At 43.5% G+C, this 25725-nt stretch overlaps 1 pseudogene across 1 annotated transcript; it reads right to left on the bottom strand.

Annotated features, from left to right (window-relative positions):
• Positions 1-1478: 1478 nt before the first annotated feature.
• LOC308620121 (tyrosine-protein phosphatase non-receptor type 2-like) lies at positions 1479-25506 on the bottom strand (annotated as a pseudogene). The gene is made up of 6 exons: positions 25333-25506; positions 24983-25054; positions 16517-16527; positions 15739-15915; positions 7118-7814; positions 1479-2351 (listed from the first exon to the last, which is right to left on the bottom strand). The product of its transcript is annotated as a tyrosine-protein phosphatase non-receptor type 2-like (transcript).
• Positions 25507-25725: the final 219 nt, after the last annotated feature.

The following is a 25725-nucleotide window of genomic DNA, read 5'->3' as shown; positions in this document are numbered from 1 at the left end:
AACCCGTGTCCCCTGCATCAGCAGGCGGACTCTCAACCACTGCACCACCAGGGAAACCCCAAAGAAGAGCATTTTTTTAAACTTTTATCTATCCTCTAAAAGTCTGAGAGCCCTTTGGGTTAGGGATTGTATTTCATTTTTCTCTGCATCCCCAGTGCAAAACACAGTTCTGACAAATAAAAACATTAGATTAGTCTTGAATGAAAGAATATCCATGATCTATGAAATTGTGACTTCCACGGAAATATCCAAACCCCCTGACATCATTAACAGTTCTGTAAGGCAGTAACAGCCAACCATTTATGATGAAAAAGAGCCCCAGGCACATTAAAAGCCTGTCCCAAGTTATGATATTCAGTTCTAGGCCAGGATCCCAGAGGGACAAATGGGAAGTATGTCAGACTCTGCTTTAATTCAATGCAGCACTTGAATCTGTGCTCTCTTGGGCAAACCACTGGACGTGAAGAAACCACAGATCTGAAGATCAGAGAGACCTGAATGTGAATTGGATTCCATCAGTCCCTTTAAAAGGTTTTGGTTTTAAGAAACAGAACTTCCCTGAGCAACGTTAAGCAAACGGTGAGTTTTTTGGATGAAGAGAAATATCAACATGAATTCACAGGCAAGAAGTGCTGACAGGTCCCGGGAAGACTTGGTACCAGAAAATGGACCCACACCCTCCAAACCAGGCCACAGACCCACCCATCATTGCGACCCCTCTCTTTGGGGCCATCCCCTCTTCCCTCTGCACATCTCTCTACAGAGCAATTTTCCTTTTCCACTCATAAACAGGCTAAACATGGCTGCCCAGATTCTGTTTTCTTCTGAGTGCCCATCACGGCACTTCTTCTCTGAGTGAGGATAAAGGAAGATAGATTACCTTTTTTTTTTTTGAATCAACATACAGTTTATTATTTTTTTATGGTAACAGATATTTTTCAAATTGAGCTTTTAAAAAAGTACATTTAACTACAAAAGTAAGATTAAATAGGTACTAATAAAATATATTTGCCCTGAAATGGTTAAGAAGATATAATGTTGATGCCCACATCAATAGTACATTATACATTACACGCATTACTTAAAGGTCATTTTCTTGTCAATAATAATGTCGATAAAACCACAATAGTTACTGCTTATATCAAGTGCAGGTTAAAATCCAGATAGCCTCCAAAAAACAAATCCTTGAGATAAAGGACTTCTCAGTCTGGTCAGGTGAAATATTACACTTAACATGTATGAATACAGCTGACAATGTACCAGTTCTTAAGAAGTTTTCAAGTCTTGATTTTAGGAAGTGGGTACAGTGTGAGCAGCACCCTGGGGTGCTGGGGGGGCTGGACACCCCACTTCTCTGTGAGTGTCTAGTCAACCACACCTTCTGGGGTCTGAGGAATTTGCTAACAGACAAAAACCCCCGTGATTCACACAACACTGTCAGCTACCAGGGCCGAAACTTGCGGGGCAAAATTAATGATTTATAGGGCGTTTTGCTGAGAAAACAGTGTCCAGCCAACAAAAGCGCCAACCAAAATGACTGACACAAAACCCATCTTAGTTAGAATAGGTTGCCAATGAAACCGCCTTTTCCTTTTATCGTTCGGTCTCGTTCAGCGTCTGCTTCATCTGCTACACCTTCTGAGCTGTGCTCGTTCCTGTCCCCCAGAAGGCTCTTGCACAGAGCACGCTCACTGTTTTCCTCCACTGTATCTTGCATTTTAGAGGACAGTCCTGTATATCTGTCACCTGTCAGTTTTTCTTCTTCTAGGCCTATCCTGTTGCCATTGTATTTTTCACTCATTATTTTGGATGGTGACTGATCAAAAACAGGACATAACGTCTTTGTTAGAAAGTTCTTTCCACCATTTCTGTACACTTGAATCTCCCTTTAGAAACTTTGCTCCTTCTATTATAGTCATGTATGAAAATCTGAGTTGATCTGGTGTCTGAGTCAGCCCCATTCAGCATTTTCTCATACTCAGTAACAGTTGTTTAATGTTAATATTGTCTCCTTTTTCCATCAGAACAAGACAAGTGTCCACCAGAGAAAAGGTGCCTGACCACCTGATGCCGGCACGACGGCGGATCACTGCAGACCCGTGTTCAGGATTCAAGGAGCCAGATTCTCGCACTTTAAATAAGAAATTGAGAAATGAAACTGGTGATTCAGGCACTCTGAAATCTGGCCAGGTAGTATAATGAAAGTGAGATACTGTTCTGTAATTTATTTTTTTTTTAATCATTTTTTTATACAGCAAGTTCTTATTAGTCATCAATTTTATACACATCAGTGTATACTTGTCAATCTCAATCGCCCAATTCATCACACCACCACCACCACCACACCGCTGCTTTCCCCCCTTGGTGTCCATACGTTTGTTCTCTACATCTGTGTCTCAATTTCTGTCCTGCAAACCGGTTCATCTGTACCATTTTTCTAGGTTCCACATATATGCATTAATATACAATGTTTGTTTTTCTCTTTCTGACTTACTTCACTCCGTATGACAGTCTCTAGATCCATCCATGTCTCAACAAATGACCCAATTTCATTCCTTTTTATGACTGAGTAATATTCCATTGTATATATGTACCACATCTTCTTTATCCATTTGTCTGTCGATGGACATTTAGGTTACTTCCATGACCTGACTATTGTAAATAGTGTTGCAATGAACATTGGGGTGTATGTGTTTTTTGAATTATGGTTTTCTCTGCGTATATGCCCAGTAGAGGGATTGCTGGGTCGTATGGTAATTCTATTTTTAGTTTTTTAAGGAACCTCCATACTGTTCTCCATAGTGGCTATATCAATTTACATTTCCACCAACAGTGCAAGAGGGTTCCCTTTTCTCCACACCCTTTCCAACATTTGTTGCTTGTAGATATTCTGATGATGCCCATTCAAACTGGGGTGAGGTGATACCTCATTGTAGTTTTGATTTGCATTTCTCTAATATTTAGTGATGTTGAGCAGCTTTTCATGTGCTTCTTGGCCATCTGTATGTCTTCTTTGGAGAAATGTCTATTCAGGTCTTCTGCCCATTTTTGGATTGGGTTGTTTTTTTTTTTAATATTGATCTGCATGAGCTGTTTATATATTTTGGAGATTAATCCTTTGTCTGTTGATTTGTTTGCAAATATTTACTCCCATTCTGGGGGTTGTCTTTTTGTCTTGTTTATGGTTTCCTTTGCTGTGCAAAAACTTTGAAGTTTCACTAGGTCCCATTTGTTTATTTTTGGTTTTATTTCCATTACTCTAGGAGGTGGATCAAGAAAGATCTTGCTGTGATTTATGTCAAAGAGTGTTCTTCCTATGTTTTTCTCTAAGAGTTTTACAGTGTCCAGTCTTACATTTAGGTCTCTAATCCATTTTGAGTTTATTTTTGTGTATGGTGTTAGGGAGTGTTCTAATTTCATTCTTTTACATGTAGCTGTCCAGTTTTCCCAGCACCACTTATTGAAGAGATTGTCTTTTCTCCATTGTATATCCTTGCCTCCTTTGTCATAGATTAGTTGACCATAGATGTGTGGGTTTATCTCTGGGCTTTCTATCTTGTTCCATTGATCTATGTTTCTGTTTTTGTGCAAGTACCATATTGTCCTGATTACTGTAGCTTTGTAGTATACTCTGAAGTCACAGAGTCTGATTCCTCCAGCTCCGTTTTTTTCCCTCAAGACTGCTTTCGCTATTCATGGTCTTTTGTGTCTCCATACAAATTTTAAGATTTTTGCTCTAGTTCCATAAAAAATGCCATTGGTAATCTGATAGGAATTGCACTGAATCAGTAGATTGCATTGGGTAGTATAGTCATTTTCACAATATTGATTCTTTCAATCCAAGAACATGGTAGATCTCTCCATCTGTTGTTATCATTGTTAATTTCTTTCATCAGTGTCTTATAGTTTTCTGCATAAAGGTCTTTTGTCTCCCTATGTAGGTTTATTCCTAGGTATTTTATTCTTTTTGTTGCCATGGTAAATGGGAGTGTCTCCTTAATTTCTCTTTCAGATTTTTCATCATTAGTGTATAGCAATGCAAGAGATTTCTGTGCATTAATTTTGTATCCTGCACTTTTACCAAATTAATTGATTAGCTCTAGTAGTTTTCTGGTGGCATCTTTAGGATTCTCTATGTATAGTATCATGTCATCTGCAAACAGTGACAGTTTTACTTCTTCTTTTCCAATTTGTATTCCTTCTATTTCTTTTTCTTCTCTGATCGCTGTGGCTAGGACTTCCAAAACTATGTTGAATAATAGTGGTGAGAGTGGACATCCGTGTCTTGCTCCTGATCTCAGAGGAAATGTTTTCAGTCTTTCACCATTGAGAATGATGTTTGCTGTGAGTTGTCGTATATGGCCTTTATTATGTTGACATAGGTTCCCTCTATACCCACTTTCTGGAGAGTTTTTATCATAAATTGGTGTTGAATTTTGTCAAAAGCTTTTGCTGCATCTATTGAGATGTTCATATGGTTTTTATTCTTCAATTTGTTAATATGGTGCATCACATTGATTGTTGCACGTATATTGAAGAATCCTTGCATCCCTGTGATAAATCCCACTTGATCATAGTGTATGATCCTTTTAATGTGTTGTTGGATTCTGTTTGCTAGTATTTTGTTGAGGATTTTTGCATCTATATTCATCAGTGATATTGGTCTGTAACTTTCTTTTCTTGTAGTATCTTTGTCTGGTTTTGGTATCAGGCTGATGGTGGCCTCATAGAATGAGTTTGGGAGTGTTCCTTCCTCTGCAATTTTTTGGAAGAGTTTGAGAAGGATGGGTGTTAGCTCTTCTCTAAATGTTTGACAGAATTCACCTGTGAAGCCATCTGGTCCTGGACTTTTGTTTGTTGGAAGATTTTTAATCACAGTTTCCATTTCATTACTTGTGATTGGTCAGTTCATATTTTCTGTTTCTTCCCAGTTCAGTCTTGGAAGGTTATACCTTTCTAAGAATTTGCCCATTTCTTCCAGGTTGTCCATTTTATTGGCATAGAGTTGCTTGTAGTAGTCTCTTAGGATGCTTTGTATTTCTGTGGCATCTGTTGTAACTTCTCCTTTTTCATTTCTAATTTTATTGATTTGAGTCATCTCCCTATTTTTCTTGATGAGTCTGGCTAATGGTTTATCAATTTTGTTTATCTTCTCAAAGAACCAGCTTTTAGTTTTATTGATCTTTGCTATTGTTTTCTTTGTTTCTATTTCATTTATTTCTACTCTGATCTTTATGATTTCTTTCCTTATGCTAATTTTGGGTTTTGTTTATTCTTCTTACTCTAGTTCCTTTAGGTGTAAGGTTAGATTATTTATTTGAGATTTTTCTTGTTTCCTGAGGTAGGCTTGTATAGCTATAAACTTCCCTCTTAGAACTGCTTTTGCTGCATCCCATAGGTTTTGGATCATCATGTTTTCATTGTCATTTGTCTCTAAGTATTTTTTGATTTCCTCTTCGATTTCTTCAGTGATCTCCTGGTTACTTAGTAACGTATTTTTTAGCCTCCATGTGTTTGTGTTTTTCACGTTTTTTCCCCTGTAATTCAATTCTAATCTCATAGCGTTGTGGTCAGAAAAGATGCTTGATATCATTTCAATTTTCTTAAATTTACTGAGGCTTGATTTGTGACCCAAGATGTGATCTATCCTGGAGAATGTTCCATGTGCACTTGAGAAGAAAGTGTAATCTGCTGGTTTGGGATGGAATGTCCTATAAATATTAATTAAACCTTTCTGGTCTATTGTGTCATTTAAAGCTTCTGTTTCCTTATTTATTTTCATTTTGGATGATCTGTACATTGGTGTAAGTGAGGTGTTAAAGTCCCCCATATTTTTGTGTTACTGTTGATTTCCTCTTTTAGAGCTGTTAGCAGTAGCCTTATGTATTGAAGTGCTCCTATGTTGGGTATATATATTTATAATTGTTATATCTTCTTCTTGGATTGACCCCTTGATCATTATGTAGTGTCCTTCCTTGTCTCTTGTAATATTCTTTATTTTAAAGTCTATTTTATCTGATATGAGTATTGCTACTCCAGCTTTCTTTTGATTTCCATTTGCATGGAATATCTTTTTCCATCCCCTCACTTTCAGTCTGAATGTGTCCCTAAGTCTGAAGTGGGTCTCTTGTAGACAGCATATATATGGGTCTTGTTTTTGTATCCATTCATCAAGCCTGTGTCTTTTGTTTGGAGCATTTAATCCATTTACGTTTAAGGTAATTATCAATATGTATGTTCCTATGACAATTTTCTTAATTGTTTTGGGTTTGTTTCTGTAGGTCCTTTTCTTCTCTTGTGTTTCCCACTTAGAGAAGTTCCTTTAGCATTTGTTGTAAAGCTGGTTTGGTGGTGCTGAATTCTCTTAGCTTTTCCTTGTCTGTAAAGCTTTTGAATTCTCCATCGAATCTGAATGAGATCCTTGCCAGGTAGAGTAATCTTGGTTGTACGTCCTTCCCTTTCATCACTTTAAGTATATCATGCCACTCCTTTCTGGCTTGTAGAGTTTCTGCTGAGAAGTCAGCTGTTAACCTTAGGGAGTTCCCTTGTATGTTATTTGTCATTGTTTCCTTGCTGCTTTCAATAATTTTTCTAAATCTTTAATTTTTGACAATTTGATTACTATGTGTCTCAGTGTGTTTCTCCTTGGGTTTATCCTCTATGAGACTCTCTGCACTTCCTAGACTTGGGTGGCTGTTTCCTTCCCCATGTTAGGGAAGTTTTCGACTATAGTCTCTTCAAATATTTTCTTGGGTCCTTTCTCTCTCTCTTCTCCTTCTGAGACCCCTATGATGCGAATGTTGTTGCATTTAATGTTGTCCCAGAGGTCTCTTAGGCTGTCTTCATTTCTTTTCATTCTTTTCTCTTTATTCTGTTCCACAGCAGTGAATTCCACCATTCTGTCTTCCAGGTCACTTATCCATTCTTCTGCCTCAGTTATTCTGCTATTGATTCCTTCTAGTGTAGTTTTCATTTCAGTTAGTGTATTGTTCATCTCTGTTTGTTTGTTCTTCAATTCTTCTAGGTCTTTGTTAAACATTTCTTGCATCTTCTCAATCTTTGCCTCCATTCTTTTTCCGAGGTCCTGGATCATCTTCACTATCATTTTTCTGAATTCTTTTTCCAGAAGGTTGCCTGTCTCCACTTCATTTAGTTGTGTATCTTGTTCCTTCATGTGGTACATAGCCCTCTGCCTTTTCATCTTGTCTATCTTTTTGTGAATGTGGTTTTTGTTCCACAGCCTGCAGGATTGTAGTTCTTCTTGCTTCTGAGATACTGTTCTGGCTTCACCACTATTGGTAGTTCCTAACTGCAGCAGATGGACTGTGTAATAGGACTTCACGTCTTCTGACAGGAACTTCACACTGAATCCCGTTTCCTTAAGTAGCATCTCTCCTTCATCTTTTTTTGGCCAGTACTGTGCACATTTAACCAATTCTTTCTCCATGATTCAGTTTAGTATGACAACTGCTTTGGTCTTTTGCTGCCAAACCATGAGCCAGAAATGACAACCTGTATCAGGAAGTGGACACTCTGTTAAGATGTAACTCCTCTGCCCCTCTTCTATGTCAACTAAGTTGACATTAATAAATCATTTTCAGCATTTTGCAGTTTAACACGACTGTGATCATATGGGCTTACATCTCTGTATATGTGTCAATTTCTGTTTTCTGGAAACTTGGCCACTCTGAGGCTAGTCATGGGACTCACTGCGAATTTCCGAGCTCCTTCTAAGAAGCTCTGAGGGGATGCTCGGGCTTCTGTGCTCTGGCCGCCCTGCCACGGCCCAGCCACCCTCCCCAGAAGATGGATCCCTGTTTCAGCCTTTGCATCAACAGGGGAACCCCATGGCCTTGGAATTAAAGGAGCCATTGGCTTTACATAACTGTGCAGGGGAAAGAAGATAGACTTGTTTTAATACTCAGAGAGGAACTGAGCCTACATGAGCTTCAAATAAATAAGGAAGAAAATAAAATGGGATTCCTTAAAATTCACAGTGGGGTGAAGAAAAAAATTTGACTCATAGGTTTTAGATTTACAGCTTTAGGATTGGATGATGTGCCCAAGCACACTTCTTATTTTTTCTCAAGCCAGACTGCAATGAGGTAGAGAGAATGAGAGGTGAAGAAGTAAAGAAAGTGAGACAACCTGCTCTCTCAAGAACTTGAAACTAGGTATAAGGACTATGAGATGCAAGCTTAAAGCAGAGTGGGGTGAAGTTGGTGTGTGTGTGTGTTTTCGTAAGAAAGATAAGATTTGCACCTCTCTGTGAGCTGAAAGATAAGATAACAAAGAAAAGGAGAACTCAGAAGCAAGATGCTGGAGAAGGGAGTGGTGCCAGGAGCACAGAAGAGGGAAGACACTTCTTCCCCCCAGATGATGGAGCCCCTACCAGATTTTCCAGCTCCTCTCCCAACATGGTTCCAACATGTCCTGCTTTCTAGGCCCTCTCTCACTCTACCTATGATCATGTCACACTATCTCATGCCTTCATGGTCTTGTACACATTGTTCCCTCCACCTGGAGTGCTGGTCACCCAATTGTCTCCTATTGAACTAGACTCGCCCTCTCAGACACGACTCACAGATCACTTTCTCTGGGGAACTTTCCTGATTCTTCCATTCAAGCAAAGTAAATGCTTCTCCTCTGGTGTTCAAAGACTTGTAAGATACACATTTATTGGTGTTTTTATTCCTTCTAACCCCCGACCAGAGTGGAAATACCTCAAGGGGGAAGGCCTATGCCCAATTCATATCAATTGAACATTCAAGAGATTTTGAATGAATGAATGAATGAGGAAAGGAAAATCACTCTGTGCTTTAAGAGCTTTGAGATGAAGAAGAAAAGTACAGCCTGTTGCTGGGCTGAGAAGGATGGGACGGGGTGAAGCTTGAGGAGAAAACAGAACTCTCAGGACAGCCTCTGATGGGAATTCACTGGAAAGTCAGAGATGATGGAAGGATTTGGAAGCAGAGTGACAGCCTAGCCAAACTTCGCATGCCAGTGGCATCAACTAATAAATAGAAATCCACAAAATTGAAGTTGGTGACCTTCCTGTAAAGGAAAAAGCAACTCTCCCACACTCAATAGCTTTATCTGAGAAATAAATTAAGAGTGATCAAGTCAGATTTGTGAGACCACAGGGACAGAGTGTCTCAGACAGCTGGGGCTTTCTAAAAGGCATAAAAATACCAACATTCTGTCAAGGTCCATGATCAAAGCCTTGCCAGACTCAACTCATGAAGAAGAAAATCCACTTAATAGTATTAAGAAAATCTTTGACTTCTAATCTGTTGCTGTGCAAAAATTTGAATTTTGCTCACCAAGTAGAATTAAGTATCAATTAGAATGTTTTTTAAAATCTGTATGGTAAACATGATTTAGCAATAGTAACTGATTTGTGTGGCAAGAAATCATCAGATATAAATCTAATAGAAACTTGAGTGTACTTGCCTCATCCCTTTCCCTTTACTGGAACTCTGCAATACCAGAACATCATGGAATGTTAGACCTCGGAGGACCTTGAAGAACATCTAAGCCAATAACCCCATTTTCTCAGAGGCCAGGGAGGAAAATTGACTTTTCAGGCCTCTCATCTCATTAGTGGTGGAACTCAGCTGGAAACACAACTTTTCTCATCTTTCCATCAAATGATCTTCTCTCTGCACCATGTCATGAAAATCAAGTTAAATTATGTTCAATTAAAGAATTATTCAGGATGGTTTGCTGTCCAAAAGAATTAGCTTAAATAATGCTTTCATGCCAAAAATGGTAACCCCTCAGATAGCCAGAAAATACTACTGTTTTCTGGAACCCTTCGTTTCCTTGGAGCTTCAGAAAGTCTTGGTTTTACTGAACAATCACTACGTGCTCTAAGAGTTTGGAAAAGAAAAAATTGTGACTGATGTAGGCAATGGTAGGTAGAGGATGGGAAAGAGAAGACTTGACCAGAAAACCTGGAAGAATGGACTGAATCCACGGAGTCAGGAGAAACAATCGCATCCCTGACCAAGATAAAAGAAAATATCACAATGAAAGATTCAAGGGAAACTGATTGCCAAGTTTGGATTGGAATTAATTTGTTTAGAACAGTGTTTCTCAGAGCGTATTCTACAGAACACTCGTTCCATAATATGCTCTATAAAAACATAGTAATAGGGGCTTCCCTGGTGGTGCAGTGGTTGAGAGTCCGCCTGCTGATGCAGGGGACACAGGTTTGTGCCCCGGTCCGGGGAGATCCCACATGCTGCGGAGCCTGGCTAGGCCCGTGAGCCATGGCCACTGAGCCTGTGCATCCAGAGCCTGTGCTCCGCAGCGGGAGAGGCCACAACAGTGAGAGGCCTGCATACCGCAAAAAAAAAAACAAAACATAGTAATAATAGAGGAGAAATTCCATGTTCTCATGATTGAGAGATGCTATTCACCCTCTTGAAGAGCCCTGGTGCACATTAGGTTATTAAAGGTGCCAAGTGTTCCTACAGTCAAGTTTTTTTTTTTTTTTTTTTTTTTTGTACGATACTTTAAAAAGTCAAAAGCCATTCTTAGCTCAAGGGCTGTACAGAAAGATGCCACCACTCGATTTTTAGCTCTCTGCAGACCCCTGCCATTGAGGCCTCTTTCGTGCTTTTCTTTTACATAATGCTTGTTAATATCCTATGACCCCTAGTTCTGCTGGAGACATTTGAGAAAATACAGTTTAGAGAATTGACTCTTGAATATTGAACATAATGATCAACTGGAGAACATGTTTCGTGCAGCTCCCTGGGCCTGGAATCTGCATTTTCATCAAGCCCTCTAGGTTGATTCGGCTATGGGTGGTCCAAGAATCACACATTGAAGGGAACGCTGACAGTAAAGGAAAAACTACGGTGATGATGACGTTGGGGTTGAAGGTCAAGAGGTGGCCACAGACAATGAGGGAAAACGGAGCTAGAGCTCAGTTATCCCAGAGAACGTTTCAAAGCTTCTCTAGGGGAAAAATGCCATCTCCCTGAAATAATCAATGGAAGATTTTCCTGAGAGGAGGAACAGCTGTAGCCCTACTACCCAAGGTTCCCTGTGTCCTTGGGGATGTCTCACTAAGCATCTTCTGCCACCACCACTGGAGACTGGTGGAGTGGGTGAGAGGGGCTTCCCCCCTTTCCTTAAATTTTTTTTTTTTTTGTCCTCTCACTGTTGTGGCCTCTCCCGTTGCGGAGCACAGCCTCCGGACGCGCAGGCTCAGTGGCCATGGCTCACGGGCCCAGCCACCCCGCGGCATGTGGGATCTTCCCGGACCGGGGCACGAACCCACGTCCCCTGCATCGGCAGGCAGACGCTCAACCACTGCGCCACCAGGGAAGCCCATTTCCTAAATTTTTTGTGGTACAGCTGAGCAAGGAGAGGCATTCATTCAAGGCTTCAGTAAATCTTCTGGAAAACAAAAGAAGAAAGAGAGCAATATGTATGTGAATAAACTAGTTCTCAAGGCTTCACTCAGCTCAGTAATAGGCTTTCTTCTCCGGAGCTTGCAGACTTCACCCTGTAGAAGCTTCTAGCTTGTGTCGATAGTGTGGGTGACTTCAGAGGTGTGCCTTAGTCGGCTCAGCTGTGCGTATCTCTTCCCACCTCCCTGTTCAGTGAGTGCCTTCATGTTGGTAACTTGAAATCAGCCATGGTGGGAGTATTTACACCACAGAAATCAGCAAAAATCAGGGCATTGTTTATTTATCTATTTTTCAGAGCTAGTTGTTAAACAGTTATCAACACATCACTGCTTCAAACTCACCATCCAGAATGCATCATAGCTCCATGGGTAAAAGCGCAAGCTGTATGCTCACACACACCTTGTATTGAATCCCAAGACCACCTCCTTTACTAGTTATAAAACTCTTACTCTCTCAGAGTCTCAGTCTCCCCTTCTGTAAAACTGGAGATAATCACTCCTTCCATTTTAGGGCTGGGATTCCTATATAAAGAAATTTAGCCCAATACCTGACACAGGGTAAGTTACCACAGGTGAGTCTAGACATCTTAAGGCCTTAAAAGTAGAACCAAGAGAGGCTCTGAGAAAAACAGGAGTTCTCCATCCTTCCTACCTAATGCTTTCCAAGGTTCACTTTCCTGTCTGAGAACCCTGCCTCTTCCACTGGTGATCGACAGTGAGAATATTTTCAGAGAGCTCTCACTTTACATGCAGGATTTTTTTCTATAGGTTAAATTGACTACTTTTATCAGGATACAACCCAATAAAGCCCCGTTACCACAAGAGATGCACATATACAGTAGCAGGTGGCGTATGTTTTATTACAGCACCTCCAAACCAATAATTATGCCTTGTCTAGAGCACTTGCTGCTTTCTTCCCCACACGCAGACCTCAAGGACAGACACTGTGTCTGGGTCCCCTTTTATATAAACTGAACACAGATTTCTTGAATGACTGAGACAGCAATTAGCAAGAGAAAATGTAAAATTTTTATGAATCTTAATGTAGATTTTACTTTCCTGCCTGAGTAAGTAAGAGCAGTCTGAAAGCAGTCAAGCCATCCCCAGGTGTCTGAGGATGCTATGAGGCCTTCAGACCCTCATTACCAACATCAATTCTCCCCACCTGGTACTGTAGCTGGAGAAGAAGAAAACTGCCCTAAAGCCATATTAGCGACGGGGCAGCTCAGAGATGCTGATTGTTTAGACTAAATCCCTAAGATCCAGTTGTTTTCTTGTTATTTGCCTCTCCTAAGGACTGAGACGATTCACAGTGAGGTACATTTCCACAACCCAGGTTGATTAAGGTCTCAAAACCCAGATCTCACTCTTCAGGTGAAAGCAGAACTACGGGACCTGAAAGTTCCCTCCCTCCTGCTCCTTCCAATCTCTCTTCAAGAGCCCAGCTGTCTTCCGCAATTCTCCAAACATTTCCCTTACTTCTGTTCTAAAGGACAGTCCTTTTTCTCCAAAGGACTTTAATTGATTTAGACCAGAAATTAGTATGCAACACACAGACCCAGATACGTGAGCAGGGAGAAAGATCAACGTGTCACTTATTTCATTCGTTGTAGTTTAATTACAAGCAGAAATTCTTTGCAGCTGTGTGTTCCCCATAGCCGTTGATGTTCAGAGTGTGAGGGCAGCTTCATTTGGAAGAGGTTTCCAAGAAGAGCGTCTGCAAAAATCGGGCTTGGAAAATTCAGGTGTCTGCAGGAAACAGCTTCCAAGGTAAGAATAGCTCACTCCTTAACATCCTTTATTCAGGAAATATCTGTCACAGGTCTACTACGTACATATTGCACGGCATCAGGTACTGGAGTCCGGGACAGGAAGCCCCTGCCCCACAAGGGAGCTTACATACCAGTGAGGGATCAACACTGAAACGCTGCCTACGCTAAATAAAGAATTGATGATACGTGATGGTAAATATCATGAAAGGGAAGAACTATAAGAGGAGATGGTCGAGCTCTGCAGGAGTTAGGGGTGGTTCTCTGAGGAACAGACAAGATTTAAAAGATAAGAGGCGGGCCTGGCATAGCATAGAGAATATCTTAAAATAAAAAACTACAAAGAGCAAAACATCCCAAGGTGGAAAAGAGCAAACCAAGAAACTGAAACATCAAGGTGGCTGAAGCATAGTGAGGGAGACAGGCCCTCCCGTGGGATGGACAAGGCAAGGATTTTGGCTATTTTCTTAAGAACAATGGGAAACCATGAAAGCGTTTCCAGGGAGTGAGTGGCATCCTCAGCTCTGTATTTTTTTTTATAAATTTATTTATTTTATTTATTTATTTTTGGCTGCACTGGGTCTTTGTTGCTGCGCGCGGGCTTTCTCTTGTGGCAAGCGGGGGCTAGTTGTGGCGAGTGGGGGCTACTCTTCGTTGCGGTTAGGAGGGCTTCTCATTGCAGTGGCTTCTCTTGTTGCAGAGCATGGGCTCTAGGCGGGCGGGCGTCAGTAGTTGCAGCACACGGGCTCAGTAGTTTTGGTGCACAAGCTTAGTTGCTCTGCGGAATGTGGGATCTTCCTGGACCAGGGCTCGAACCCATGTCCCCTGCATTGGCAGGTGGATTCTTAACCACTGCACCACCAGGGAAGCCCTGTATTTTTTTTAATGATTATTCTGGCTATTGTGTGCTGAGTGGACTGGAGGGAGGCGAGAGAGGTTCTGGGAGCCTGGTTAGGAGTCACTGTTGGGATCCAGGAGAGTAATCTAAATGGCCTTCCTCCCAAGCACCAGGATGTTGGAGATTCAGCCATGCAGGAAACGTCTGTTCCACTAGAGCTTCTAGAACTACTCAGGGAGAAGGGGTGTCCTGTCCCTCGGAGCAGAACCACAGGGCTTATCCACAGAGATTTCCAGCTTGCAAGGTTCCGAGTCCACAGATCCCCCCTGGCGGGGCCTAGTGACCAGCTGCATGCTATCCCACATCATTCCTACTGGGCCAAATACTCATTGAGCTGCACTGCCCAGCCACCTGAATGCAGCTGTTGCCTTTGCCTGAGTGAAGACACCAGGCAGAGGAAGAAGAGGCACAGACAGAGACCTAGTCCTGAGTCAGACACGATGCGGGCAAGCCGGTTAGTAGCCTTGTGACCTTGCACAGCTGCTTTGCTTTCCCTCTTATGCCCCAGTTTCTATAGCTTACTGCAAAATGGGGCTAATCCAGCTGTCTCCTGGGGTTTCCTGAGGGTTCCTAGGAAGTAAATGGGTTCATCCGTGTAAAGATTCTTTAGCACAGAAGCTGCCCCTGAGAAGCCCTCAATTGGGACCCAAGTTTGAATCGCACCTCGGCCATTTAGCCTCTGTGACTCGGGCAGGTTAACAAAGTTCTCTGGGTCTCAGCTTCCTCAGCTGTGAAAATGGGGATGTAAAACCTACCTGGAAAGGTGGTGGTGGAGATTAAATGAGCGAGACCTACTCAGTTTTATTTCTGCCTCTGTGTCCGCACAGGGAGGGGCACCAGGAGTGGGCCCCTCTCAGAGCTGGGAAGGCGGGAGGTGGAGGGAATGGAAATGAGACAACTTTGAGCGCAGACCCAGGACTTCAGGCGCAGCCAGGTAACGCCCTCATTCCATACCCACCTCTCTGCATAAAGAGAATGAAAATTATTCAGAGTGAAGTGGAATCTGCCAGATATCCCTGGGGAGAGACTCTAACTAGCATTTAAAGGGATGCTGGAAACGGATATGCTGTTGAGGTAAAATCCTTCAGCTTGGATCTGCTCAGCCCTAAAAATGTGCATCCTGCTCCAACAAGGGAAACAGAGGAAACCTCCCCAAGTTGCTTTCCTGTTTTGCAGTTGAGGAGGGTGGTTTGTGTTTATTCTGCCAGCTCCAGATTGTCAGCGTAAAGTCAGCTTGCTCGGGGTAGTGCGCTATTTTTTTAAATACATTTATTTATTTATTTGTATTTATTTTTGGCTGCACTGGGTCTTCATTGCTGCGCGCAGGCTTTTCTCTAGTTGGGGTGAGTGGGGACTACTCTTTGTTGCGGTGTGCGGGCTTCTCATTACGGTGGCTTCTCTTGTTGCAGAACACAGGCTCTAGGCACGCAAGCTTCAGTAGTTGCAGCACACAGGCTCAGTAGTTGTGGCTCGTGGGCTTAGTTGCTCTGCGGCATGTGGGATCTTCCCAGACCAGGGCTCGAACCCGTGTCCCCTGCATTGGCAGGTGGATTCTTAATCACTGTGCCACCAGGGAAGCCCCAGGGGTGGTGCGCTTTTATTCCCTTATTCCACACAGTCACGAACAGCCACTTGGTGCCAGGCACCTTGCCACAGAGCAGTGAGGCTTGATGTGTGCCTCGAGGACCTCACAGTCCATGCGGGCAAGGGCAGTAGCATCAAACGGCATGATAAGGGCTACCATGGGGGCCAGGACACGGAGCTGCGGCGGCCCAGTTAGAGAGACTTCATCAAGGAAGGGGGTATCTGAGCTGTGTTTTGTACTGAGTAGAAGAAACGAAAACAAAGCGGGCACCCTGAGCTGGGCACTGCTCAAGCATCATCTCTGAGTTGGGAAGAAAGGCAATGCAGGTGGAGGAAAGAAACCGTGTGGACAAAGGCAGGGAGATGGGGAGGGGATCTCAGCCCCTGAACTGAGCCACCAAATACCCCCAAGAAAAGGCCTGACCAATCAGAATGGAAGGAGATTCGCCAGAGAATTCTTCATACCAAGGCAGGTCAGAGATGAGATAAATCTAAAGAGCAGCCGAGCTAGTGAAGTGCATAGACTAACTGGTCATTCTCTCAAATGAGAGGAAACTGGGGGATCAGAGAGGTAAGGACACAAGCCCAGTGTCACACAGCAGTGAACTCACAGCCAGGACTGGAAGCCAGGTTTCCTCTTTGCCACACAGGCGTGGATTCCTTTCTTTGCACTAAAGCAAGGGTCCCTGGGGGCCAACGATGTTCATTCTGGACAACAAACTGGGAGTTCTATTAACACAGTGTACTAATAGCCCTGGGCCAAGAACACCCTCCAGCCCGCTTGATCATATATCAAGGGCTGGGAGAGGGAGGAAGGAGAGGATGCAAACCCATACTCACCAGGACCCAACCTACCAATAAAAGGAAAACAAAGGCTTACGCAATACCTGGTATTGGAAACAATCTAAACTTCCGACATTAGGAGAATGATTAAACAATAATGAATTTACTCAATTGACTGTTCCTCAGCTATTAAAATTTTACAAATATAGTAATATTAAAATACCTTAATACTAAGAAAAAAGATATAAAGTAATAATAATATATTAATATTATATAAAAGAAAAAAGCAGAAAACAATAACTGAAAAGGCAAACTAAAAATGTTGGCAAATGATTATTTTGGTAAGTAAGGATTTTGCTAAATTAAAATGAGCTCAAAGTAATTTTAAAAATTTTAATTATGTAGTTTTTTCAAATTGTCTTTAATCAGCATGTTATGCCTTTATAATAGTAAGATATACACAACATATATCCATAAATATCTATCTATCTATATAGACGTATGTAAATTATATTTCTCACTTCTGTTGGAAATTCCAGGCTAGCCATGTTTAAGGTCAGTTAACAGGCAATTCATGCACATCTGCTTATGTGCCCAGAATTGTGATACATTGTGGAAGATAAAAAAATAGAAGATACAGACTTGTGCTCTAAGTCTTAGAGGAATTTGACTAGTACAAGTGCAGACTCTGGTGTATAGCAGGTCCTCATTAACTATTCATTGAATGAATTAGTGAGTGAGCACAAGTCCATGAGGACTATATGTAGAGAGAGAGAGTCTGTGATCAGCTCAGCTGCATCCTCAGCCCATCCACTCAGGGGAAAATCCTGGAACTGCTTTTCCCAGAGTCCCTTTCAGTTCTTGGCTCTGGGTCCGTTCTGCCAAAGAGAGGCTCTTAAGGGGCTTTGGAAGACTGAGGACAAGAAGTCATTATGTCCCAGGGGCAGCTGTTTGCAGGCACGTGGGCATTTCACAGATGTTTGCGGGTATCACCCTGAGAACCACCCTTTTTGGTACCACAAGCTGTTGTATCACCAACCACAGCTCCCAGCCCTTCTGGGCAGTGCCCTGGGAATTCCTCCCCTTGGGGTAGCAGCTGAGACCTCTGCACTTCAGGATTTCCTGAAAATGGAAATCTCCCCATTCCAATGGCTGTGGAAATCTCTAATTCCCTGTATTAAACCTCTTTCTACTTGAAATTCCTAGAGTGACTTCTGTTCCACCCAAACCGTGACTAATATGGGTGATATAATGAAGTAATGCAGGACTGAGTGGGTCCTGGTGTTTTACGAGTTATACGAATGCTGGCAAAACTGAGTCATGGGATCCAGTCTAAGCTAGAAGAAATGACCAGACATGTGAATTACATGTGTGTGGACAAATGACTCTCCTTCCTTCTTACTTCATTCTGGCATCCCTTCAATCCTTCCCTCACTCATTCAGTTTCTTTCTCTAAAGCTTCTTTTACCATCAGGAGAGGTGAGAAAAGCATGTCATCAGCTTTTTTCTAACAGCTGCTAATAAATATTGAGTTTTTTCCCAGGAGGATCTCATTTGGGTAATTAACAGTTTAGTTTCCTGGCAGTGGTGGCCAAACCCCCCAAATAAGCCAAATGTAGTCTTTACCAAGTCACTGAGACATCGCAAGCCCAGGCCACTCATTTTCTGGGACTGCTTCTGGGTGAATTCAGCCCCTACGTCCTCAGGGGCCATGGAAGAGTGGCACAAAGCTCACTCCTGTCTGGTAGATGCACTCAATACCAAGGACAGGTTTGGCCATCTCATTCATATTCATTATCCATCCACTCAGTACACATGTGCAGACACTGGTGGTGGATGATGGAGACACAATGGCAGCAAGACATGGTCCCCATCCTTGAGGAACTCAGATAATCTAGGACAGCAACCAATGCTAAAATTGCAATCATAGGAGGGTGCATCATTTAGAATCAAATAGTGTTTTCAAAATAAGTGCTGTTACTAAAATAAACATGAAAACCAAGAGACTAAAGATTGAGCGCCGAGTGGAAGTAATTTTATTCCCAGTCAGGGAACATCCGGCAGACAGTTCAGGTTCTGGAGGATGAGGTTTGGAGAGAAGGAAATAGAGTTTGTCTTTTAAGTCCAAAAAGTGGCAACTCTCTCTTTTTCATTCAGGGAAATAAAGCCTCTGAATGCCGTTGACTGGCTGTTGACATCTAGGCTTAGCCCTCAGGTGCACATAAATGCCAAGATGGCTACAGAGGTCTCTGCTGTGGACAGGATGCGCCTGCCCTGGGAGTATGGCTTCCATTTGCCTCTGCCCCTTACCTTGGATTGTCTAATTTGGGATTATGGCTCCCAGCTGTCATTTTAGCAGAAGTCAGGTCTGCACCGCCGACAGCAGATTGGATGGTGTGTCAGGGCTTATTAATAAGATGACCATATAATTTATCATCTTAACAGGACACTGTTTGGAGTGAAAGAGTGACAGTTAACAATTACAACAGGACAGGACAACAGCCGTAACTGGGATGGCCCCAAGGAGGGTGGTCAGTAGCTAAAGCAGAAGTACAGGGGAAAGACTGTGTATTGAGCCTGTGTAACACTCTACCAGCTGTTCATAAGCGCTTTCTTTCATTCATTTCAATCCTCACAATGACTTATGAAGTAGATGTTACTAATCCTCATTTTATAAATAAAGACCCAAGGCTCAGATAATTAAGGAACTTGCCTAAGTTGAAGGATTAGTAAGAGGTGGAGGCATAATCTGAACCCAGGTCTGTCTGACTCTAATATCCATTCTCAACACAGCCATTATACAAGCTTCAAAAATGGTGGCATTTGACCTAGAAGGCCCTCAGTCTTTGGGCCAATGATACAGGTTTTCATGAACAATTGTGATGTGGGTCCCTTACTGCTGTGTGCCATTACTTTGTACAAATTCAACCACTGATTCAATTCAGTTCAGTTGAACACACATTTGAGCTGGACTTGGCACTGTGGATACACAGCTGAAGAGGTTATTCTGGCCTTGAAGGATCTCACAGAACATGGGGAAGACAGACAAGAAAACCAATAAGTACTGAACTGTATAAGTGCCGCCAGGATGTAATATGTATAAGTGCCAGGATAACTGTATGACAGAGTCTCAAGGTCTCATAGAATCACCACAAGCATCTCATCTACCTCATCCAACAGAGACATGCCAGAAGCCTTCCCAAAGGAGGTGTCAACCGAGTATAAAGGAAAGGTAAGAATTGGCTAGAAAAAGAATCAGGACTAAAGCCTAGGGAATATCACATGCACAGGAACAAGGATGTGAAAGAGCCTTTAAGGACACAGAGAAACAACAAATGATTCTGTTTGGCTGGAGGGAAGAGGGCCTCGCCCTGCCCAGAGGATGCCACCCGGCACTCACCTGTGCCAGCCTTTGTATCCCAACCAAAGGAAATGGTCAGTAGCAGACACGTGACCCAAGGAGGACCAACAATAATCTCCTGGAGACTTTTCTCCCACATCTATTTTTTAATTAATTTATATATATATATATTTTGTGGTACACGGGCCTCTCACTGTTGTGGCCTCTCCCGTTGTGGAGCACAGGCTCTGGACGCGCAGGCTCAGTGGCCGTGGCTCACAGGCCCAGCCGCTCCGCGGCATGTGGGATCCTCCCGGACCGGGGCACGAACCCGCGTCCCCTGCATCGGCAGGCAGACTCTCAACCACTGCGCCACCAGGGAAGCCCTTAATTTATTTTTATGTCATTTATTTATTTAGTTTTGGCCCTGCTGCACAGCTTGCGGGGTTTTAGTTCCCAACCAGGGATTGAACCTGGGCCACAGCAATGAAAGTGCAGAGTCCTAACCACTGGACTGTGAGGGAATTCCCCCACATCTATTTTTTTTAATCTTCATTCATCTGAGGTTTGTGAGAGTGGAGGCTGCCAGGGCCATCTTGCCACTACGTGGAGAAGACTTTTCCAGGGCAAGAGCCAAGATGCAGCAGACACTGACAGAGAGAGACAAAGAGACCTAGAGACAGAGGGGAGCACCCAAGAGGACCCAGTTTGAAACTGGCTCCAGCCACGTCCAAATTCAGAATTTATATATCTTGGCCTTTTCAGTTATACGAAGCAATAATTTTGTTTTCTTGCTTAAATTCTATGTTTTTTTTTCTTTCTGTTTTTTTGGTTCTAATACAGTGGATCTGAGATACTTCTGGGCCATCCAAGTGGGGATGTCCAAAATGTGTCTACAGATCAGATGACAAGTCAAGAAGCATCAGTGAATTTGGAAATATCACCATGGGAGTTGAAACCTCAGGAGGGAACGGCATTGTCGATGGGGGTATACAAGTGAAAAGGCAGCTGACTTATGTCCGAGCCCTGGAGAGAACAGAGAGAGGAACCCAGCCAATAAGACTGAGAAGGAACCATTGGAGGGGGAGAGGGAAGTTGATACCAGAAGCTGAAGGAGGACAGCATAAAGGAGAGGGACTGCTCATAGGGCCAAATGTCACAGAAAAGTGAGAAGGATCCCCCCTCATAGGAAAACTGGAAACACACACCCTGCCCTAGGCTGGGAGGGAGAGTAAGGTAATTGCCATAAGAGGGGTCAAAGTGTAATTGAAGGTCAAAGGGCAGATTCTACAACTATTTCCATTTCGTCTTATCTCACACGTTGCCAGTCCCTCCCCTGTGTACCTCTTCTCTTGGTCTCCGAGCTGACTTCTCTCCTTCCTCTCCCCTGGCTTCTTGTCCTCCCTTCTCCGAGTTCCGTGGTGATTCTTCATTCTCTAGGCAGCCTCTTAAATCTTAATGTTTCTCAAGGATCTGGCACTTGCTTCTCTTCCTGCTACACTCTCTTCTCAGGCACGCCGTTCATTTACCAGCCCTGTGACAGCCCGTGACTATTAAACTCCTGGTACAATCCCAGCATCCCCAAACCCACATCTACAGCCCGGGAGCTGCTAAAGCTGTGCTGTCCAGGGGCACTTTGTCCCTGAAGAGACCTCAGATATGTCCATGAAGGATTATGACTAGAGATCTCCCCTGAGAGGGGAGCCAGGCACCACCAGGGCCACCACCTACAGATAAGCATGTTGAGCACTGCACAAAGATGCCCAGTTGAAACCCAGCTGGGCTGAAATCCAGCCTGTGCTCCACCTCTCCAAGCCACTCTCTCTGGGGCAGAGCTGTGTCTCCTGGGAGAAGGGCTGTCATTTCCTCATTAGCACAATGGCACTGTCTACTTGCCAAAGCCACATCCCAGCAAAGCTCCTACCGCCCAGACAGGTGCCTTTTCTAGTTAATACAAAGATGGACTTTGGACCAACTGAGGCTCAGGGGACCCAGGAAACAATGAGTAAGGGGGATCTTTCCAGAGAGCTGAACAGGAGGCTGGCAGACGAGATAACCAAGGAATTTACTCCTTTGAGATGGTAGGGACAGCACAGAAGTGCTGTCCGGAGGACGGGTCATTGTGTCAGGCCAGTGACTGTGCCATGTTTCCATTCTCTCCTTTTCCAACAGTGTGTATAGTGGTTCTCCTGCCCCTACTCTGCCACTGCATACTGAGCATGTCAGGAGGGGCAGAGATGACTTGGCCCTGGAGCATTTAGACCACTGGACAGTAAGGACATCCAAATGTGAAGGCACGCGCTGCCCATCATTTAGAGAGCCCAGCTTTCAAGTTGGTCAAGACTTTGGGGTTGTCTCCCTCGAGAAGGGGGTGTATTCTTTGTAAAAGGACAAGGGTATTTATGGTTGTCAAATGGTGTGCTGAGGCCAGGTGCAAGTTGCTAGCTAAAAGGTTACATTTCTCAGCCTCCCGTACTTACATGAGGCCATTTGATTAAATTTTAGCCAATAATGTGTAAATAGAAGTTGCTGGGTATGACGAGCTTAAAAAGAAGATAGACAGTTGCTGGTACAGGTACTGGTTTGTTTGTTTTTTTAAACCTTCCACTCTTTCTCCTTCTTCCTGCCTGGAATGCAAAGATGATGGCTGGTGCTCTAGCAGCCATATCTGACTATGAGGCAATTCCAAGATGGAAACTATACACTAAAATGGTGAAGCAGAAAGACAGAAGGGTTCCTTGGCCCCTAAAAGATACCATGGAACCAACACACCAGTTCTTCATGTTAAGTACAATCAACTATTATCTTGTTTAAGCCGCTGTTTTTTTCTGGTTTTTGATTCTAGTAACTAAATGTAATGCCTAACAAATACTCTATAAATGTGCATAAATTACCAAAGTTATTTCTCTATAGTTGATTGAGATCTCTCCCATTAACTCCAAAGCTAACCTCTAGCTGGAGGTGCCAGCTGTCTTGAACTCAACATTTTCAAAATCAGGGACTTCCCTGGTGGTCCAGTGGGTAAGGCTCCGCGTTCCCAATGCAGAGGGCCTGGGTTCGATCCCTGGTCGGGGAATAGATCCTCATGCATGCCACAAGTAAGAGTCTGCATGACGCAACTAAGAAGTCCACACGCCACAACTAAGAAGTCCGCATGCTGCAACTAAAAAGATCCTGCATGCCGCAACTAAAACCAGCACAGCCAAAATAAACAAATAAATAAATATTTTTTTAATGAACAAAAAAATCATAATCAAATTCATTATCACTATGTCTAAGCCCATCCCCTTTGAGTCCATTCTCCAACTTGGGGTGTGTGGGAATGAGTAACTGAAGAGCTGACAAGCAATGAGCACTGGGCTTCAGGAAGAGGGCCAGGTGCCAGGACCGCTGCCTGAGAGTTCAGAGAGCATGGGCTCGCAGCCACACCCCGGGACCCTTCCTGGGCTAAAACCCCACTGGGGAGTCACTGCAGGTCAACTTGCTCCAGACCAAGGATCTAAGGGAAGTAAATACCCGTTGTGGGCAGAGGAGACAGGAACAGCCTCTGAGGAGGCCCCAGGTGATTTTATGAGAGTGGATAAAGTATAGGCCAGGTATTACTGTTGGAAATGTCTAGCAATATTTTATCAAGAATTGACCCTGTAGAGAAATGCAAATCAAAACTACAATGAGATATCATCTCACACCAGTCAGAATGGCCATCATCAAGAAATCTAGAAACAATAAATGCTGGAGAGGGTGTGGAGAAAAGGGAACACTCTTGCACTGCTGGGGGGAATGTGAATTGGTACAGCCACTATGGAGAACAGTATGGAGGTTCCTTAAAAAACTACAAATAGAACTACCATATCACCCAGCAATCCCACTACTAAGCATATACCCTGAGAAAACCATAATTCAAAAAGAGACATGTACCAAAATGTTCATTGCAGCTCTATTCACAATAGCCCGGAGATGGAAACAACCTAAGTGTCCATCATCGGATGAATGGATAAAGAAGATGTGGCACATATATACAATGGAATATTACTCAGCCATAAAAAGAAACAAAATTGAGTTATTTGTAATGAGGTGGATGGACCTAGAGTCTGTCATACAGAGTGAAGTAAGTCAGAAAGAGAAAGACAAATACCATATGCTAACACATATATATGGAATCTAAGAAAAAAAAATGTCATGAAGAACCTAGGGGTAAGACGGGAATAAAGACACAGACCTACTCGAGAATGGACTTGAGGATATGGCAAGGGGGAAGGGTAAGCTGTGACAAAGCGAAAGAGAGGCATGGACATATATACACTACCAAACGTAAGGTAGATAGCTAGTGGGAAGCAGCCGCAGAGCACAGGGAGATCAGCTCGGTGCTTTGTGACTGCCTGGAGGGGTGGGATGGGGAGGGTGGGAGGGAGGGAGATGCATGAGGGAAGGGATGTGGGAACAGATGTATATGTATGACTGATTCACTTTGTTATAAAGCAGAAACTAATTAAAAAAAAAAAAAAAGAATTGACCCTGGAGGAAACATTGGAAGAACTCTTAATCATGTCACATAGGTGGCAGCCAGGAAATGGCATGTTCTCAGGTTTGTTGGGCCTGAGTGAGAGTGAGGGCATGTGTGTAGCGTGTGTGTGAATGTATGGTATGCTCTGTGTGCTCTGGATGTGTGAGGTTTGTGCAGTGTGCACAGTGTAAACGTGTACACGCAGGTACCCGCTATGTGTGAAGGGTTAGGGTTTGGAGGGTGGTGGTGAGCAGAAGAGTGAGGGAGGCTGGCGTGCCTTCCCCTTAAGGGAACATCTAAGACTGTGAGAGTCTACCAGCTATCTTGCACCTTCCTGGCTACACACCCCCGTGGGCCCTGCAGAAGCTTATGAGGTAAGGGTTAGCATCGCTCCTGTTTTTCAAGTGAGGAGACTTAGGCGCAGAGAGGCAGAATACCCCAAAAAGGAATTTATTTCTCGAAGCTGTCAACAAACCAGGCTTTCCACATGAGACCTGTGTGGACACAGGAACTCAGAGGGAGAGGAGACAATACCGGTTATTAAGATGTTAGCGTCCACTTGTCCATCAGAGGCTCTTGCATCCCAGTTATGTGCTTCTCCATTCATTTATTCGTTTGTTCTCTGTTTGCTCAGTGTCAAACTCAAATTCAGGCCCTCCTGCACATCAGGCCCACTCACCTGGCTGCGTGTGGGAGAGACGAGGTGAGAGGCCTGGGCGCCCAGAAGTGGCACGAAAGGGACAAAATGGCACTAATGGGAAGTGAGTGGAGGAAAGGGGGTTAAGGAAGAGAGAGTGGGCAGGACTGAATTAAATTCTGAATACCTTGCAAGCTTTCTTTTCTTTACATTCAGACTCTACCTGATTGAATTCCAGGACCCTGGAGTTTATGTTCAAAATGTCTTCTAAAATTAGCACGCACAGCCCTGCACGTATGCAGCATCCTCTGAAGTTACCAAGGGCCCCACCCCTGCCCTTCTCAGCTGCCTGCTTCCTGAGGTTCTCCCAGCCGGGAGGGAGCGAGAGTTACCAGGCCGGGTTCTGACCTCAGCTCTGTTGAGAGAGAGCTGGGTGACTCTGGACAAGTGGCTCGCTCTCTGGGTCTCCATTTATCCCAAGTGAAGCTAGCAGGAAAGTGAAGCTGGGCTTTGGGGGGAAAGCGCAAGTACTCGTGACACAGTGTCAAGTTCCGAACAGAGGACATTGTTGGTGACAGGGCAGGGCCTGTGAGCTGCTGACCACATAACCACTGTTCCTTGTCCTTTTGACTTTCCAAGTGCTTTCTCGTCTAGTTTGTTAGATCCTTAGGTCTTCCCTTCAAGACCATCCTGTTCTGAGCAAAGTGAAGTGTTGGAGAGGTTTTTAGGTTTGCCAGAGGCCTCAGAATAAGTCAGTGTAGAAACTAGAAGTCAGGCCCAGGATC

The sequence above is a fragment of the Mesoplodon bidens genome (genome assembly GCF_964165515.1).
Source record: "Mesoplodon bidens genome assembly, chromosome: 7".
Lineage (NCBI taxonomy): Eukaryota > Metazoa > Chordata > Mammalia > Artiodactyla > Ziphiidae > Mesoplodon > Mesoplodon bidens.
The sequence above is the reverse complement of the archived record's forward strand: the minus strand, read 5'-3'. Positions and strand labels throughout refer to the sequence as shown.